The sequence below is a fragment of the Arvicanthis niloticus genome, chromosome X (genome assembly GCF_011762505.2).
Source record: "Arvicanthis niloticus isolate mArvNil1 chromosome X, mArvNil1.pat.X, whole genome shotgun sequence".
In the NCBI taxonomy this organism is placed as follows: domain Eukaryota; kingdom Metazoa; phylum Chordata; class Mammalia; order Rodentia; family Muridae; genus Arvicanthis; species Arvicanthis niloticus.
In genome coordinates, this window is record NC_047679.1 from 70,745,711 (window position 1) to 70,762,004 (window position 16,294).

Consider the following 16,294-nt stretch of genomic DNA (forward strand, 5'->3'; position numbering starts at 1 on the left):
TCCATTCCTCTATTGACACCTGGGTTCTTTCCACCTTCTGGTAATTATAAATAAGGCTACTATGAGCATAGTGGAACCTGTGTCCTTGTAATAGGTTGGAACATTTTTGGGTATATGCCCAGGAGTGGTATAGCTGGGTCCTCAGATAGTACTATGTCCAATTTTCTAAGGAACTGCCAGACTGATTATCAGAGTGGTTGTACCAGCTTGCAATCCCAGCTACAATGGAGGAGTGTTTCTCTTTCTCCACATGCTGTCACTTGAGGTTTTGAGCTCAGCCATTCTGACTATGAGGTAGAATTTCAGGATTGTTTTGATTTACATTTGCTTGATGACTAAGGATGTTGACCATTTTTTAGGGGTTTCTTGGCCTCAGTTGAGAATTCTTTATTTAGCTCTGTACCCCATTTTGAATAGGGTTATTTGGTTCTCTTGAGTTCTTTGTATATATTGGGTATTAGCCCTCTATTGGATATAGAATTTGTAAAGATCTTCCCAATCTGTTGCTTGCTGTAAAACATACTAATGACTAAACATTTACTTCTGAATTAATACAACCACCAGCCAAGTACTAATGTTAAAGTACTAAGAAGAAGCTGGTAGGAGTAACATCATCAGTTGACAGGGAAGAAATCACACTAAAATGAAGCAAAGCCTACATGAGTTAGTGTGGGGCTCTAGTGCCTACACATGGATCCTGTTGGGCTGAGTTGTGGGTCCCATGTGTTTGCCACCCCAGGTGGCTCAGAATGGCAGAAGCATGGAAATTTGGCCAAGTTCACTCTACACAGCACCGGGCGGATGCTGGGCTAGGGGAAGCCTCTGAGTTCCACTCTGGGCATTGTGAGATCCCAGTTTGAGGCCCCATGGGGGCAAAGCTCTTAGATTGGGGGTCTCCAGGCCAAGGTGGCTGGCTAGAGACCAGCTGGTCTCAGTCCTTGGGCACCCAGTCACCACTGGGAGACTGCAGAAGGACTAAGACAGAGGGCATATGGGCTAGACTGGCCCACAGCCTAAAGGGAAATGGGAAAAAAAAGCTCTGGGGGCAACCCACAAGGTAGATGAGACTTTTGGTCGAGGTGACTCACTTTGCTGAGTCATGGCTGGCTGGGCTAGCTTGCTTGAGTTGACAGACCTCTGTGGCTGGAACTTAAGAGAAGTCCTCCGGTGGGAGATTAGGTGGTAGCTCATTGGTTGAAAGCCTCCTCTATGGGTCTTTACTGCAGGCCCCAAGACAAGAGGAAGTCCATGGTTTTAAAAGCTTTATTGTCATAGTTGAAAGTGGATGAAGCTGTACCTCTTGTCCTCAGGGCGAGCCTGATGTTAAAGATTTTTTTGTAAGTAGGAGGAGGGTCTAGGAAGAAATGCTTAATTGGCTATACCCTCTGGCTTTTAGCTAACTCATGAATATGGAGATGTCTTGAGTTCTGTAGCCTGTAGTCACACCCTCTACCTGTGCTACCTGTGCTACATGACCTAAGGCCACAAACCTTTTTGGGGGAGGGGCTGTAGAGGGTTGTCCTGAGTGAAAAGAACCAGGGCCCAGGAGCAAGGCTGAACACCTACCATCCCTTTAGGGTATTCTGGATTCGAGGCATGGGCTCTACCAGGCACTCAGCTGCCTCTCACAGCCCACCACCCCACAAATCTTCTTTTTTCTTTTTTTGTTAATGGAGGGGTGTCACTGGAGTGACTGTATAATTTGTAGTGAAAATTTTGGACGAGGTGGAAGTCAAAAGAAAACACTATGCAGGTTGTAATGGGTAGCATAATTAAGTCACAGGGTAAGGAGATTGAGGTTGGGGGTTGAGAAAACAAGGGATCATTGAACTAATTAATTGTTTTACTGGTTGTATGGTTTGAGGGTAATAACATCTGATTAATCTACATAAACATTATGTTTTCCTTAGTAACATGCAAGGTTCCCCAAGTTCAGTAGCCATTTGACTTTTGCAAGATAATTTATCTGTAGCTGGAAGGTCTAGGTCTATCCTCTGTAGGACTCAGTGTGTGTCTCTGGATCTCAGCATGTGTCTCTGGAGTCTTTAGTCAGATGAGGTGTCTGGATAAAGGCAGCTTGGTGTCCCAGGCAGGTTCCAGGAGATGGCATTGTCTCTGCTGGATTTGTGGGAGCAGCACTGCCCTTTTCCTTTGTGGGGATAGCCTATAGGGTAATCACAACAGGAGAGCAGAACACCAGCAGGGTGATGCCTGCAAAGGGTGGGTAGCAGCATTAAGCTACTTGGGAGCACATCAGAGTATGTCGTCATGATCCTAGAAAAGCAAGGGTGTTTGAGGAAATTTAGTCCTGGAAGGCACTTTTGAGTTTGTTTTGGATGTTTGAGGAATAAAACCATCATGTTAATTATGCATCTGGGATAGGCAGCAACAGTTTATAAAAGGAAACTGGTTGGTAATTAAGGGCTGAAAAATGATGATCAGAATAGTTGATTTGACCTGTGGATGTAAATTAGATGACTTTGAACGTTAAAGAAATCTAAAAAAGGTTGAAAAAAGTTTTAGACATATATTATTAATGTTAGGGAAGAAAGGAAACATTTAAATAAAAAGCAAGAAAAATTTTGGTTTCAAAAGCACAAACATTGTTTTAGGTATTCCTGTTAGGGAGAACAAGCATTTTAAAATGAAAATGTGGGTTAAGGGTCTCAGGTGTGCTTCCCTGTTGTCCTTGGGTTTAGAAGCAGTGTGGGAGGGGCCTGCTCTGCCATGTGGTGGCTGTTCTGTTGCATGGTTGCTGGGTCCTCTAGCAGAGAGGTCTCCTGTATTCTCTGTTTGTTTTTCTTAGCCAGTAAATTTTAAATGTAGAGGAGAAAGGGAAAGGCCAACCTTGAAGAGCTTAAAGGAAGAAGCATAGAGGCTTGAAAGACAGTCAGAGCCAGAAAGAGTGAAAGGCTGTGGAAAAGACTTGATCCATGTGGGGAGACACATGTAAGCTGGGATGGAGCTCGTGCTTCTGAGAGCAGTTTCTCCAGGTGTGGCTTGGAGTTCTCAGCCACGAGAAAGAAAATGTCTCAGAAGGAAAGGAGAACGTCTCACCCAAGGGGAGGAGTCCTAGAACAAGGGTCTAAGAAACACAGAGGTGAAGGGAGCAAGTGGGTCCTGGACCTGCTGCTTTAGGCAAACCAGCTGAACTAAGTGGCTGAAGCTGGCCACAAATGACAGAGGAGGAAGGGTAGAGGCCTATGCTAGCACGTGCTGTTGTCATAAATGCAGTTGTTAACTATGTAGACGTCTTCTCTGTCTGGCTGGAGGATGGGCAGAGAGTGGAGGCTAAGGGATTGCCACCATCTTGCCCTTGAGTTAGAGGCTGTAGCTAAGGGTCAAACGAAAGAAGCTGGCCAGGAACACGTGGAGAGAGAGAGAGAAAAAGAGAGAAAGAGCGATATAGAGAGAAAGAGAGAGAGGGGGCAGACAGAGAGAGGCCTAGTCTTTAGAAATAGTCCTGAAATCACTCACTGTCCATGAGTTCTATGTAGTGGTTCTTCATGGGCACCAGCAGGGGTACTCTTAAAGCTGGTTTTACTCACATCCTTCACCAGTTGTGGAGCTGTTGCTTGCCCATGGGTGTGGATCCTGTTGGGCTGAGTTGTGGGTCCTGAGTGTCTGTGACCCCAGGCATCTGGAGCAGTGTCTCAGTGGGGCAGAAGTGCTAGAATTTGACTGAGTTAATTCCACAGGGCTCAGTGTAGATGCCAGGTTAAGGGAAGCTGCTGACCTCCACTCTGAGCATGGGGAGATCATAGTCTGAGACCCATGAGGGTGGAGCTCTTGAGTCAAGGGTCTCTGGGCTGAGGTGGCTGGCCAGAGACTAGCAGGTCTTAGCCCTTGGGCTTCCAGATACCACTGGGGTGGGGCATACAGACTGGACTGGGCCACAGCCGGGAGGAGAAAGGGAGAGAAGCTCCAGCAGCACCTCACTGGGTAGATGAGGTTTACTTGAGGAGATTATCTTGGCTGGGTCATGACTAGCGTGGATAGCTTGTTTGTGTTGGCAGGCCTCTGTGGATGGAACATAGAGAGGTCTTCGGTAAGGAAAACATAATATCTATCTAGATTAATCAGATATTATTATCCTCAAACTGTATAATTAGTACAAAATATAGATATGGAAAATAAAACAACACTGAATTATGTACACATTGTTATAATTGTGGTTGCTTGTGGTAACAGCTATCAACATATTAAATAATCATATGCAATTTAATTGAATTTTGTATTGCATGCTTCTGTTAGACATTACTGGATAAATAACTGGTTTCTTGTATTTTAGAACTGAGGGAAATGTGTATGTTCTAAAATGCATGTTACAAGAGTTCATAAAAGTTTCTAAAAAGGCTAAGAGTATATAAAAAATAAAGCATCTTGTCTTGGGGATGTCAAATTAATTGTGCTTATTTTGATTTGTAAGGCTAAAAATGGCTTATGCTTATTAAATTTCCCTAGAATGTGTCTCTTATTTTTGATATTTAATAGATTACATACAAAACTAAATTTGTACATTCCATGAATTATTCTAGTAAATGTGGAAAACATTTGAAATTTCCAATACAATACATAAGCCAAATGAATATGTAGTTTTAAATATTTATGTTTCCTAGATAACCACAAAATCAGTGTGTGTGCATGTGTGCATGCTCATGAGCTCTCAAGTGACTATTAAACTTTTCTGTTGCTTGGCTTAGAAGCATCTAATGTAAAATGGCAGAGATTTTTTCATCATTTTAAATGTAAAGGGTACTCATGATCTTGTTTAAATAAAATAACCACCTCTAAACAATTTAAAAATGAAAACTTGATATTACCACTGTGAGCCATTAAAAAATATGTAAATCTAATGAATACTAAAATTTTATTGTTTTTTCCTGTGTATAAATTAGGTGTCAGAAAATTTACTGGGTGTTTCACAATCAGTTGCAAGCCAAATATTACCTCTGGGAAAAGAAAAGGAATAGAATATAAAAACAACTTAAGGAATGAAAAACAACCCTAACTCTCCATAAAAAGGAATATCCAACATTTTGAATATATTATACTATATGATATGATTATATTTGTATTTGCAAACACTGGAAAGCCTAAAAATAATCTTTATTTTCATTGTGGCTCTGATACTATAACTGAATGGCATTGTCTCATTTTGTCATATTATCCATACATGTTGTTTCTTTTTATTCTACTCAACAGTGATTGGATATATACTTTTATATATTTATGTTTATATTTATATATTTATATATAAATTTATATATATTTATATATATTCCATTACTGTTGAGTAATATATACACATATGTAACATATGTATGTGTATATATAATATATATAGAGACAGACAAACAGACACAGAGACAGAGAAACAGAGAGACAGAAAGACAGAGACAGAGACAGAGTAGATGAAACACGCAAAAGTATTAGTATACATTAATGTATGTGATTCTTTTTTTAACCATGAAAAATGGTTTTGAAAGTGTTTCTTTATGATATTTTCATACATAGCTATTACTTATTTGATTGTACGCACCCTGTCATCTTCTCTGGACTCCTCTTTAGTTTTTCCTTTTAACTACATTACTAATTATTTTCTTATACATTTATGTCATTTTCAAAGTCTACTCTGGTGCTTTGAGTGAGAATGATTTATAGGCACATAAATTTGACATATTTGAATACTTGGCTCAAAATTGGCCGAACTGCTTGGGAAGCATTAGGAGGTGTTGTTTTCTTTCATCAGTAATTATATATATATATATATATATATATATATATATATATATATATCCTGCTTCATACAATTTTGCTGTTAGTGTATGTATAATTTCAAAGATGACAACACTGTGTGGAACAATCAGTGAGAGTAACTATGTGTGACTGTGAAAGGATAGCTTGGTTTCTGATGGAGTACAGGCCTGGAACAGCAGACCCTAATGGGATGACAATAGGTATTTGGCCACTCCCCCAGACCCCATATATTTGACATGCTGCCAAAGACTTCCACTGATCAGTGCCTTTCAGCCATGTAGGGCAACACACCTACCAGCCCCTCCACAGGTAGAGAGCATTACAACAGACATCAGACCCTGTAGAGCTTTCCATATTAATAAAATACCTAAAGGCCAGAGGGCATAGCCAATTGCGCATTCTTTTTGAGACCCTCCTTCCTCCTCCCTCCCTATTTAATTCAGATCTGTCCTGAGTTTTGTGGGCATGTGCATCCAGATTCATCTACCATCTGCCATGACAATAAATCTTGTAAAACCATGGACTTTTGGGGGGTCCTGCCATGGGGAACCATGGAGAAGGCCTTTAATCTATGAGCCATCTCTGCTGCCACATAATCTCCTGTGGAGGACTTCTCTGTGTTCTATTGTAGTGGCCACCAATTCAACCAAGCTAGCTGAGCACACAATTCAGCGAGTGCCCTAACAAAGGTTCTGTTTCCCGTAGTGCACTGTTGGGGCCTCCTTCTCTCCCCTCATTTCTCTCACGTCTGTGTCCTTCCTCGTCCCCTAGTGGCATCTAGGAGACCAAGAATGGAGACCACCGGCCTCTGGGTCCACTCAGGAGACCTGCCCCCATGGGAACTTCAGGCTGAAATTGTTCCATGCCTGGGCAGAGCCCCACAGCATCTGCCAAGCACCACATGGAGGGAACTCAGCCAAATTTCTGTGCTTCTACTTCCCGAGCCTCATCCAGTGGCCCAGGGCAGTGGACACATGGGTATCACAACTTTGCCCAACAGGATCCATGCCTGCACCCACGTGTGAGCTATCAGCCCCGCAGAACTATACCTGAGATACTAATTTTCTTTCTTCCAGCAGTCAGTAGTTACCAGTAGTTTTTGGTCTAGCAGAATCCCACAGAATTTTTCTCCTTCCATGTGAACATGTCTATAGGTATTGCTATTTTATTGTCCTATTTAGGAAAACATTTCTATGAAAGACTATTTCAAAGCAGAATTCTTGGTATTCTACTACTTAATATTTTTCTTCTGTCTTCCTCTCCCATGACAATTCCTGAGACATATATGCAGGAGTTATGATGTAGCTATATTCCTGGAGCAGGACTCCCCATGTATTGTTGACCTCAGCATTGTATTTTGTGCTTTTCTGAGATGGTCTCCATTTGCCATTAAGAGAATCTTCTTTAAATCCCTGTATTTTTGGAACACCTATGCTAATATTGTTTTATAATTAAATATATGACAACAGAATCTGCTATACTCTGTGGATGACAATTCTGAGGCTTAGAGAAGCTAATTCACTAGTTCAAATGTATAGATACATGATAGCTCAAATGGTAGTATTTTTGATCAATAGAAAAATAAATCATGTGTTCAAAACAAAAGTAGAAATGCCATTTACTCTTCATGTTAGATAATGTGTACCTTCAATATATTTGTATGAGACCCCTTTATTGTACATTTATATTTTCTATAATTCCATGTTGTCACAACAGAATTAAATATTACCAAGAGTTATCTAGAAATAAAAAATTCATAAAGCTTTAAACTTTGTATAGCTATAAAATTATGGTGGGATCTCCTTGCATAGTAACTTGTCTCATGAAATACATGTATCATTATGCTTTTCAGAATATACACACTTTTTAATTTACTGACACATAACTCTGAAAAAGTTCTACAGGCTACATGTAGAGTTTATATGCCACTAATCTTTTTTTTATTATAAATGACTCCAAGCTCATTAATTCTGAAAATAGTAATTTAGGTATGCTAAAGAAAGGTCACAAATAATTCCTTTAAATAAAATGTAAAAGTACATGAAGTCAGAGAGAACATATACAAAATGATTATTACAATGTATATTTTTATAATTGTTTTATTTCACCATAGTTATTTTTGTAATTTTTAAAAACCTTATAAATTTAATTATTAAGAATTGCAAATAAAATAAGCATCAAACACCACAATTAAACAGACCCAAATTATATACGTTAATGTTTATAAAGTTACAAAAGAAGTGTTAATGGTGGATAAATGCATAAAGATTTAATCAATAGTTCTCTCTCCCTTTCCCTCTATTTTCCCTCTATCTCCCTCCCCCTCTCTCTTTCTTTTTTCCTCTGCTTTTCTCTTCTTTTCTTCTCTGTAACTATGCCCTTTCTCCTCATTCACCCCAGATGTCCCATGGCAACTTCCCTGGCCTCCATCTGTGGGGCCAGTGAATTCACCAGATAAGTAAATAAACTATATATATATATATATATATATATATATATATATATATATATATATATATATATGTGTGTGTGTGTGTGTGTGTGTGTGTGTGTGTGTGTGTGTGTGTGTGTGTGATAACTCTTGGTAATATTTAATTCTGTTGTGACTGCTTGGGCTATTCTTAGTTTTTTTGTATATCATCCAAACTAACAAACAGGCATGGCTAATATTTGCCATCATTGAAAAATCCTCTATTAAGAAAAGTAATCATGGGTATAGTGTACCTAGAAGCCTTTTTTTTTTTAAAGATAGGTTCCTCAAAACCTGAGCTGGGCTTTAGGAATGACTTTCCCATTACAGGTTTTCTTTGTACATTTTGTTCTACTTAATTTTGTTTCAGTTGGGAACTAAACAAAAGTAACAACATATCTAAGGCTAAGGACTAAGAAGGACTGGGTCCTTCTACCATATCATGATATAGGTATGTGAAGTCACACCAAACACATGCACTATAGAGTAGCTCAACTAACCAAAAAGTATTAATAAGTTACAAGGAGAATCTTATCGTTTTTTTCTTGTCTCTTGCTTTAAATATATAGTTTACACATTAATTTGGTGTATTTATAAAGCCTGAACTACCTTGAATCATTCTGGCCTTCCTATTGTGTTGTAATTTTTAGTTTTGACCACACTACAGTATGCTCTATTCTGTGGTCCAGTTGGACCACCCAATGAGTAGTGAAGCATGCAGAGCCTCCATGTTGTTTTATCTCTGTGCAAAAATAATTGCTCCCTGTATTTCACTTGAAAAATAATTTAATACAGTCTTTAAAATATTTTTTAGACAAAAAAGACAATATATCTCAGGTACAGTAGCAAGCTGAATTGATCCAAATGCTCTATAATAATCTGATGAATACTAATGCTAAAACTAAAATGTTGAATTTTATTATGTATCAGATATTTCATGTTCAAGATGACATGTAGATATTAAGATATAAAGCTTAGATTGAAACTCAAAGATATGACTCCAGATTTTTCATTTTAGCTATTTCCTGTACTGTGAATGCAGAACAAGTTTGTCACCTATCCTTGTTCCTGCTGAGCTTAAAATTTCATCAGATTGAGCTGAGCCAAATATAGCTCATCTAGAACAAGCAATAAAGGTCTCTACATTACTGTCTAAAATAGGAGCTTCTTCCACATGTAAGGCATAGGTAAAAACTTTATATTTAAACAAAATAATATGCCAATCAAAAACAATATAATTGATAAATGGTGGGACACTTGGAAGTGCTGAAAATACATGTAAGAGTGAGGCAGTTATTGCAACTTAAAAGCAATCTATTTTGGAGCAAGAATCTCATGGCTTGGATCCAAATAATAAAGTTACACATCCTTTCCTCACAATGGCCTTCAAACTTTTGTTTACAGAGTATGATGCTCAGATTCTAAAGCTAAAGTTTCAAATTAAAAAAAATCCAATTTTTATCAACTCTTGATATAATCTCTTCTCACTTGAGTCTCACTAAAATTTCTCTGAAATAGCTCCCCAGTTAGTCAACTCACAAAAATGTATTTCTCTGCATATAAAACAAATTGCTATGCAGATCATTGAGGAAAAATTAATTTAGAAGGGCTCTATCTAAAACAAATAGAAGTTAAATAAAATATATTCTGCTTATATATATATATATATATATATATATATATATATATATAGTTTAGTAATAACAATTTTGAGTATTTGATATATATGATCTTTAGATAGTAGTTTTCTATGTCACTCAAACTTTGGTGACTGATTATAAAGTGAAATATCTATTTCAGATAAATATTTTTGAAGCAATTTATAAAAATGTGATTAATGAATAAATATGTCTGTTAAAAACAACTGACTTTTAAGTACAAGAGAGTGCTCTATGAAATCAGTCTTTTTGGCTGACAGCCAGAAGCTTGTGTTGTCTTTACAGTCTAGTGGACATATACTGGGAAACTAGAGTTTTGTCACAGTATACTCTATTGCTACAATAACACAACAAAAATGCCTTTACAAAAAAGTACTTAGTTGGGAACATATTTTTTAGAAAGCATATTTTGCACATCAGTATACAATGTGGTTATTTATAGAACATTGTTCTCATTTAATTAGAACAATGCCTTTAGGATGCAATTGATCAGGCACCCTATATAAGTATTCTAGCATTTAGCTACAAAAACAAAAGGGAATCAACGTGACTCTAGAACTCTCATTTTAAGAATATTTCTATTAGGTTCCTGTCTGCAAGCCTAAGAGAGTATCACTAATAGTGTCATAGTGTCAGGGTTTGGTTGGTTCTTACCCATGGGATATGTCTCAATTTGAGACAGGAATTGGTTGGACATTTCTTCCTTCTCTGATCTATATTTGTCCCTGCACATCATGTAGGCAGGACACATTTTGGGTCAAAGGTTCTATGGATAGATTGCTGTCTTTATTCCTCCATAGGGATTCCTACCTGACTACAGAAAGTGGTCACTTCTAGATCCATGTCCCCCACTGCTAGAAGTCTCAGCTAGAGTTGCCCTCATAGACCTTTGGGGTCTTCTCATCCCAAATCTCTAGTACATCCTGGAAATTGACTTCAATCATCTACTGATGATTTCCCTTTCTTCTCCCCTACTCATTATATATATATATATATATATATATATATATATATATATATATATATATATATATATATATTTGAATCCTGAATATTGTTTACAAATTAGATGTAACACACAGCAATCATATCTATTTGCTTCTTGTTGCTTTTTCTAAAATTATATTTTTTAAAATATTTATTTATTTAATATCTGAGTACTCTGTGTGTACAGCTGTGTGCCAGAAAAGGGCATTGGATTCCACTATAGATGGTTGTGAGCCACCATGAAGTTGCTGGTAATTGAACTCAGGCCCTCTGGAAGCAGCCAGTGCTCTTAACAGCTAATCCTTCTCTTCAGCCCCTTAAAATTATGATCTTAATTGAAATAGAATAACAACAGTTTTTCTCTCCCTTTCTTCCCTTCAACTTTTCTCAGCTACCCTCTTTAAACTCGTCTCATAATCACGCACATTCTCAATTTCTTAGCCTCGTTTACATAATTATTGCACACATTTGTGTGTGGTAATGAATGTATGCATGTTGGTATGTATTTATATATACAAATAAATATATAAATACAATCTGCTAGTTCCACTTTTGTGGTTGGAGTATATATGATTTGACCGTTGACCACTTTGTATTGGACAACCAACAACCAACAACAAACTTTATATATAAGAAAGGCTAGTAATTATCCATCTACCAGTAGTTACTAACTGCCTGTAGTTTTTTTTTTTTTTTCTTCAGTACTGGGAAAATACAACATATCCCTTCTACCACATCAATAAGTCCATTTATATTGACACATTTCTTGTTTTGTTTATGAAGCCATTTCTAGTAGTCATTCTTTCAAGGAAGACTTTCTGATACTGTGGCTCTTGCAATGTTCTGGATCTTTCTGTATTCCCATCATTATAAATGTGGGAGTTGCAATGTAGTCATTATCTGTCAGGACTGGGTTTTCCACATTTTTTTGATCTCTCCTTTGTCCCCAGTTGTGATTATCTGTGATGGTCTCCAATTGTTGTGAAGACAGGCTTTTATTGTTGACACTTACCTGTGGTTGTATACATAAAATTAAGAATACTGTAATGTATTATACTAGTCTAGTCAAATGGAGGTAGTAGATTATCTTCTAAGGTCTATGACCTCATTTGCGCTGGGAAGTTGACTAGGTTGCCAGTTCTAGGCATCATTTCTAGCCTGTTTGTGCCTTAAGTCCATTTAGGCAGCTGTTGATTGCCACCAACATGTAAATGACAATTATTGCATCTTTATGCATATCTTAATGCTGGTAATTTTTGTGGATAACAGGTATTTCAAACTGGTACTACTCTGTGATTATTTCCTTTTCTTGGCAGCTTGCATAGTATTATCTGGAGCCACTGAAGTGACCACAAGAATGAGGCTTTTAGAAAAGATCTAAGTGGAATCCTTTGATTCTTCTGTCATACTGTCTTCAGCAAAAAGAGCCCACCCTATAACTCCAAGAGGCAACGATTGCTATGTCACTGATCTTGTCATCAACTAAAATCATCAAAGACAAAACTGTATTAAAAATTCATGGGAAAATATATGGGTAAAAAATAGTTTTAATTTTAATGTTTTCTCTTTGCTATTTGTTGACTTTTCTATTTTTTATTGAAAATAGATTTTTCACACATGTTCCTATTCTCCCCCAGCTCCTTCTAGTTACTCTCCAAGTCTCTTTCAACCCAAATCCACAGCATTTATTTTTCCTTTCTCATCACAAAACAAACAGGCATCTCAAAATTAATAATAATATAAAATAAAAAACAACCAAAACAGTACAAAACAAATCAAAGAAAAAAAGCTGACGAAAAACCAGAAATATTTTATTGTTATGCAACAATGTTTTACACTTATTATATACTAATTATTATTTTGAATTTTTAGCCTTTCAATTTTTAAATTTTTATTGGTTATTTTATTTATTTACATTTCAAATGTTATCCCTTTTCCAGGTTTCCCCTCCCCAAACCTCCTATCTCATCCTCCTTCTTCTGCTTCTATGAGGGTGCTCCCCTACCTGCCCTCACATTCCTACCTTACCACCCTAGCACTGCCCTATACAGGGGCACTAAGCCTTCATAGGACCAAGGGTCTTCCCTCTCTTTGATGCCTGAAAAGTCCATCCACTGCTACAAATGCAGCTGGAGCCATGGGTAACTCTACTTGTACTCATTGGCTGGTGGTTTAGTCTCTGGTAGTGTTAAGGGGTCTAGTTAGTTGATATTGTTGCTTTTCCTATGAGGTTGCAAACCCCCTTGGCTCCTTCACTTCTTCTCCTAACTCATTGTGGTCCTCATGCTCAGTCAGATGGTTGGCTGCAAGCATCAGCATCTGTATCAGTAAGACCCTGGCAGAGCCTCTCAGGAGACATCCAAATCAGGCTCCTGTCTATCAGCAAGCACTTCTTAGCCTTAAAAATAGTGAGTGGGTCTGATGGCTGCATATAGGATAGATCTCCAGGTTGTGCAGTCTCTGGATGGCCTTTCCTTCAGTCTCTGCTCCACTCTTTGTCCCTGTATTTCTTTAGACTGGAACAATTCTGGTTTAAAATTTTTGAGAAGGGTGGGTGACCACATTCCCCCATGGGGCCTTGCCTAAACTCTCCATATGGTTTCTACAGGTTCTCTTTCCCCTTTGTGGGGTATTTCAGCTAATGCCATCCCCCTGGTGTCCTGGGAGCCTCTTGCATTCCTGATGTCTGGGACTTTCTGTAGGCTACCCCAGGTTTTCATCACCCATTGCTACACACTTCTGGTCAATTTCCTGACCCTTTATACATCTCCCCAGTCTCCTCCCACACCTAATCCTGCCCCCCCTTTTATTTCCTCTCTCTCCTCTTCTTTCCAAGTCCCTACCACCTTCTACCTCCTGTGATGGCTCTTTCTCAAGTCAAATAATACCTATATTTTGGATAAAGAAGTGAGCTGGAGCACCAGACAGGAGCTGAGCACCCCAGCAGAGCTACTGCCTCCCTGCCCCCAGTGAGAGCCCCGGCCGGGGGTGTGAGGTGTGTATGTATGTGGGGGAACTCACCACAATGTGTGGGAGGGCAAGCAAATGAGTGCCTACAGGAGGAGGTTGCTGGAGCAAGTGGTCGCTGTGCCTGTGGCATGCTTCTGCCCTCTTCATTGTCCCTTCACTCCCACTCCCTGCTCCCTGCCCTGATAGCAGAGGGCATCATGTCTGTGCTGAAGACCAAAGCCAGTAAAAAGGAGCTCAACTTCAATCCGAGGGGGACTGACTAGTCCTAAGAAAACAAACAACATGAAGCAGTTGCACATTTTGATGAAATATAAAATGAAATAGACAGTCTTAATGAACAAGCCAGTGAGGAAATTTTGAATGTATATCAAAAGTATAACAAACTCTATCAACCATTTTTTTTTCAGAAGAGGACAGAATTGATCGCCAAAATCACAAATTTTGGGGTATTAATATTTGTCAACCATCCACAAGAGTCTGCACTGCTTGGGGAGGAAAATAAGGAGGCTCTGCATTATATGACCAGAGTTGAAGTGACAGAATTTGAAGACATTAAATCAGGTTACAGAATAGACTTTTATTTTGATAAAAATTCTTACTTTGAAAATAAAGTTCTCTCCAAAGAATTTCATCTGAATGAGAGTGGTGACTCATCTTCAAAGTCCACTGAAATCAAATGGAAATCTGGAAAGGATTTGACAAAAGGGTCAAGTCAAACACAGAATAAGGCCAGCAGAAAGAGGCAGCACTAAGGGCCAGAGAGATTCTTCACCTGGTTCTGATGCAGGTGCTGACATTAGGAGAGGTCATCAAAGATATTTGGCAAATCTTTTGCAGTACTATTTGGTTCCCAATATGGATGATGAAAAAATAGAGGCAGATGATGGTGATAATGATGATGATGATGACAATGACGTTGACAATGACGACAATAACAATGAAAAGGAAGAAGGGATGGAAGACATTAATAAAGGTGATGAGGATGAAGGTGGAGAAGATGATGAGGATGAAAGTGAGGAAGGAGAGGAGGAGGAAGGAGAGGAGGAGGAAGGAGAGGAGGATGAAGGCAAGAATGACTACTACAGAAGATTGATTGATTCCCACCTCTTTTTCTATTTTCTTTTTCTCTTTTAAGTTTCTCTAGTCCCTGTGAGCAACTTGCAGTCCTTTTCTCCTTGTCCCTCTCTGTGCTTAGTCGCCCTGTTTTTGAGGCCTCAACATTATGGTTCTCAACTAATATGGGGTAAAATGTCTTGAGCAAAATACAACAGGAAACGAATCTCCACATTTTTGTTCTAAGTTTATTTTTATCTTTTCTTGTCTCAATAATTGTGTATTCAACACCCATCATGCTCTATGAGAAAACAGAAAAGTCCTCCGGTTTCCTTGGCTGGAGGCTATAGGGTGCTAGGCCCCTGTGCAGTAGTGCATAGAAGTCTAGCTTTGTTCTTTATTCTATATATTGGGCTCAGAGATAACACTGAATCTCTATGTAATTACAGGCAGCATTTACCAACATGTATTTGTCTAATTTTTCTTGTTTAATAAAAAGAAAGAAAAAGCTGTCGGACATAGATGGGAGAGGAGACCCTTGGCCCTGTGAAGGCTAGATGCCCCAGTGTGGGGGAATTTGAGAATGGGAGGGAGTTGGTGGGTGGGGGCACATCCTCATAGAAGCAGGAGAGGGGATGATGGGATAGGGCGTTTCTAGGTGGGGGGTGAAGTGGGGAAAGTGAATAACATCTGAAATGTAAATAAAATATCCAAGAAAAAATCTTAAAAAATGAAAAAAAGGAGAAGGGGAGTATAGAAGGGTGAATAAGGGTGGGTTTGAGGTAGACATTTGACTACATGGCTTCTCCTTTAGTATGTTTAGTTGTGATGCTTAACAGAAACCCTTGCAATTAAACGTGACACTTTAAAATAAAATTCTCTACTGATGGTGACTTGAAAAAAAATACATGTATTTCATTACTTTGAACCATGTTGAGTATTATATCAGATAGATTTAATTTTATGCTTTTTATTAGAGAACTAGTCATTGATAATGCAAGTTTACAGCATAGTGCAACATGTTCAGACCTTTAATATTAATATGAATTTGAGAAATTATAGAATTACTTGTTAGCAAGTATGATTAAACAAATATGATTGGTGAGATTTGAGAGAATGATCATGGATTTCTTTCTGTCTTGCTCTTTTAAATGCCAGGATTTAGAATATTTTCACTCACTGTGATTTTCATCTTGTTACAGGGAAAGTGATTTGCCTCCTTTCTTTGGAACTCTGGTTTTTATTTTCCTTACCTTTTCACTTCAGGCTTTTCTTTCATTTATGTTCAATCTCACTTCATTAGCACATATCTCTCTTTCATTGTAAACGCAGATTCATTAGACTCTCTTTTGCAAATGAAGAAAGAAATCTTTTTATCTTAGTACCCCTCAAAATG

At 38.2% G+C, this 16,294-nt stretch overlaps 1 pseudogene; it reads left to right on the forward strand.

The window, feature by feature from the left end:
• The first annotated feature begins 6,551 nt into the window (after positions 1-6,551).
• On the forward strand, positions 6,552-14,979 carry LOC117695019 (protein SET-like; annotated as a pseudogene).
• Positions 14,980-16,294: the final 1,315 nt, after the last annotated feature.